Source organism: Triticum dicoccoides, chromosome 5A (genome assembly GCF_002162155.2).
Source record: "Triticum dicoccoides isolate Atlit2015 ecotype Zavitan chromosome 5A, WEW_v2.0, whole genome shotgun sequence".
In the NCBI taxonomy this organism is placed as follows: domain Eukaryota; kingdom Viridiplantae; phylum Streptophyta; class Magnoliopsida; order Poales; family Poaceae; genus Triticum; species Triticum dicoccoides.
The window spans coordinates 328,512,683-328,516,849 of NC_041388.1; the positions used below are offsets into that span (position 1 = coordinate 328,512,683).

The window sequence follows — 4,167 nt, forward strand, 5'->3', positions numbered from 1 at the left end:
GCGGCTCCAGTGACGCGAGGTCGCCGACGCAAGGTGCCAGGGGGGTGTTGTCCTGCTTTGCATCAGGCGGCGTTGCTCTGTATCAGAATCAGATGGATGGGGATTAGAGAAGAAAGGCCAAGCCTGTGGTGACTCGATCAAACGGCCATCGGTGCAGGATCGAACGGCTGGCTGGGCGGATGGGCCTCTCTACTTGACAAGACAATGATAACGACCGGCTCAGAATCACGAGACAATTACAATGATAATGCCGCTTCTAGAACCCCACTCTGCCTAGGAGAACATATCTAGTGGAAACCATACATTCAGAGGAAACATGGAAACCCAAACATGTGCCGTTGGATTGGATGCGTACGCTGTGAGATGGAAAGAGGTACAATTTGCAAATTGAACCCCGAAAGAATCCTGTAACTTAGGTACAGAAACATCCCATGGCGGCTGAGCCGTCCCGTGCCTTTCCCCATGGAGGTATCATCCCGATTCGAAAGGAAAAATCATCCAGATTCGAAATTCTTTCGCTAGGGTTAGGAGACCTGTTGGGAGATGATGCTTCCCTCTGGCAGGATCCCCTCGTTCCGTGCTGGGCTGGCGAGCGGCGAGCGGCGCGGTTAATTCCTCTCCGGCGGTTGTGTCCGGCCAAGCGTGCGAGTCTCCGAGCATTTCGGGCAGGGCCGGCGAGTGGCGTTCCGGGCAGGGCCAGCGAGCAGCGCTTCTGATTCGTCTCCGGCCAACAGTGCCAGTCCTCCGAGCATTCCCCATCGATGTCATACTAGATCTAATCCCAAGGTATGAGCATCTGTAGTGTTCGTCTTCTGTGCTTTAGCCCGGTGCTCCGAGCATTCCCCATCGATGTCATATTGTCCAGATTTTGGTCTTGTAGAAATTGCGAGGTACTCCCTCCGTCCGAAAATACTTGTCATCAAAATGGACAAAAAAGAATGTATCTAAAACTAAAATACATCTAGATACATCTTTTTTTATTCATTTTGATGACAAGTATTTCCGGACGGAGGGAGTATAATTCATTTGCTCATAATTATTGTGTGGTACTGTTATAGTACACATATATGACTATTCATGTGTTGTTGGCTTGCTGCCTGGCGTGTGTGCTCTGTGTAACCATGGCATGCTCTACTGTCTATGAAAATTGTTATTTATCTATAAACTGCTACCCCTACTGTCTAGATGGAATTTAGATGATGATACGTATCTGAATTGAAAATTGTGTCTAGATGGAAGTTATCAAAGAGAAAACTCGAGCTGTGTGTAGGGCTTGTATGCGCTGCTGCAAATTTTGTAGATTAATTATTGTGTGTGTGGTGCTAGTAGTGTGAGTGACAGTGAGAGAAAAATCCTTGATTAATGTATGTGTTTGCCATTGCTACTAGATTAATTATTGGAGGACCATATTTTAAATAATTCTAAAATCACATTTAAAGTTCTTAAAAAACTCGAAAACAATTATACGTGATCATATGGATGTATATTGCAGTTGTGTAAAGTTTGGTGACGAAATAAATAAACATGTGAGCTATAGAAAAATGACAAAATGGTGATTTTCAAATAGTGAATAATGCACGCTCAGTTCATCTTTCCAAAAAAAATGATTTTGTCATTTTTGTGTAACTCACATGGTTACTTATTTCAGTATCAAAATTTACACATGTGTAATATACATCCATATAACCATGTTGATTTGTTTTCAGAACATTTTGAAACTTCAAAATATAATTTTGATACTATTCCAAATATCGGGCTTCAATGCACCCGTCCTCCAAATTGACTTTTTGTTGTATGCATAATTATTTGTGTAGTACGACGGGAAATAAGAAATGAGCTGGTTTGGAAAATAATTCTGTTCTTTTTTTGCTAATAAAGATGACATGCACTACTGTATCTATTTGCATAGATTGTTGTTAAACTCGTTTTAATGTATTATGTATAAAAAAAAGTTCAACTCTTATTTTTCAGGTTTTCTGGTGGCAGTAAAGATATATGCAGATTTCAACAACAAAAAAGACTGTTGTTTGGAGTCGTAGTAGTGCACTGATACGTCCTTCTGCGTGTGTACTCGAGTTGTGTGCTCAATGTTTGATGTATAAGTGTGAGATTTACTATGGCTGTTCAGTTAGTGATGTGTCTATCTTGTAACAAAATTCCCTAGCATAATGCGGTTGGAACATTTGCCTTAACTAATGTATGTGTTGTTGAAGCGATGCATGCATTACTGCAAGTGAATTCTGATACTAGTAGACTATATTAAAATTAGCTTCCTTCAGTTTTCTGTTGTCTGGTCTGGGGCATTGATTGTCTGTTCTTTTGGTTTCCCAAATGTGATTTTGTTGGTACAGTTTTGGTATCCATTGAGCTAGTTTTTCAATTTAAATCCAAATGTACATGGCACGCATGTGTTGTGAAGTATAGGCACAGCTAGGGATGGCAATTTTATTCATGGATCTGGATATCCATGGATACCCGACCCGGTTGGGCAAGGGTATGGAGCACATTTTCGCCCATGGGTCCATGGATATGGATACCCACGAACAGCCGGGTTGGGCATGGTTATAGTTTGTGCTCCATGAATATCCAATGGATACCTGTATAACATGTGGGGCCATATGCCAGTGATAGTAGAAAGAGCGAATCAACGGGAAATGGCAGGAAATATGCAACTTGTTCCATGAGCTATATGCTGGAGAATCAACCTCTGGTATGTCACACTTAAGAACTCATCGTATTACTTGTTTCCTACTTATGCATGTAGCTTATGTTGTCATTTGTGAGTGAATGATGCTGAGTTAATTTGCTCTTTGGGAAGGCTTCATACTGACTTTTCTATGCCCATGGATCTCCATGGGTATGTGGGTATCCAGTGGGTTTGGACATGGGCACAAGTTTTGCCCATGGATAATTTGATGGATGGGCAAAGGGTAGGAAGATGGGTCATGGGTTGGATTTGGACCAGCTCCACCCGCCTCAAACCCGACCCATTGTCATCCCTAGGCACAGCGCATGGCTTACAAATCCTACTTGGCTGACAAAAAAGTGAAAATAAGGGGCAAGGATGTACGTTGTAATTACTTGTTAGACCTGAGGGTGTACACGTAAAATAGCATCCCTGGTTGCGGGCGTTTTTGTGCAAATAGGGCATAGCAGTTATGATTCTATCTGGTCCATACAAATAGCATCCAACGGGCTAGGCTGAGGTTTCCAGGATTCCATTGAATACGTGGTTTCCACTTGATATTGTCTCCTCTGCCTAGTTACAAGCGTGTTAAAAACATGCATTTTGCAGTCGGGATGTGATGCTTACAGTTACGTGTCTAGTAGTAGACATGTAACTGTCCTCTCGACAAAACGCTTGCACCCTCAAGGAGTTGGGATGAAGCCATGTTTGACAATGGACATGCAACTTTCAAAAAACATGAATTTAAATAAAAAATAAAGAAAAAATAAAAAGGAAAACAACACATTTTAGAAAGGGAACACAAAAAATGTCCATATAACAACATACAGACACACCAGGTTCAACCTGTGGTTGGATGGTTAGGAGGACAGTGATATCCGTAGCCCACTAGGGTTTAAGTCCCAGACTTGATATTGATGCTTGCATTATTTCTGGATTTATTTCAGGCTTCCAGCAATGCTCGTTCAATGGGAGGAGATGTTTCTATCGACTACGGAGCGCGCATGGTAACTTCATAAAATCTCAATATGCTATGCCGGCTTAGTCTTCCAGAGATGCTCATAGGGATAAAATGTGCGTGCGTGCTTTTATAGAGGTGAGTATATGCTCGTATATGTGAGCGACTTTAATTTTACTGTGTTCAGAAAACCAATAAACAACCATAAATAGAAAAACACGTCTACAGCGACATAAAATTAGCCAGAAATGAAAAGAGCAATTGACAACTTACAAAAACTCCACATTTTTACATGGGCTAGATTCTCTCTATCTTTTTTGAACTTGCCAGATTATCTTTTTTTCTTTTATTTTAATTTCTGAGACAAGATTCTATCTTTTATATGTAACGGGAGGGTAAAGAGCTCACGAAATGAGTATGTAAAAAAGAACATCGCCTCCCCATTCTAAACAGAGTAATGCTATACATACAAACGAGTTACAAAGTTTTACAAATAGAGTTAATTTGATTGGTCAATAGGTGG

General features: G+C 41.1%; 1 long non-coding RNA gene across 1 annotated transcript; it reads left to right on the plus strand.

Annotated features, from left to right (window-relative positions):
• Window positions 1-417: 417 nt before the first annotated feature.
• On the plus strand, window positions 418-2,284 carry LOC119301292. Its single transcript, XR_005146999.1, has 2 exons — window positions 418-786; window positions 1,972-2,284. It is a non-coding gene; the product is annotated as an uncharacterized LOC119301292 (long non-coding RNA).
• The last annotated feature ends 1,883 nt before the right edge of the window (window positions 2,285-4,167 follow it).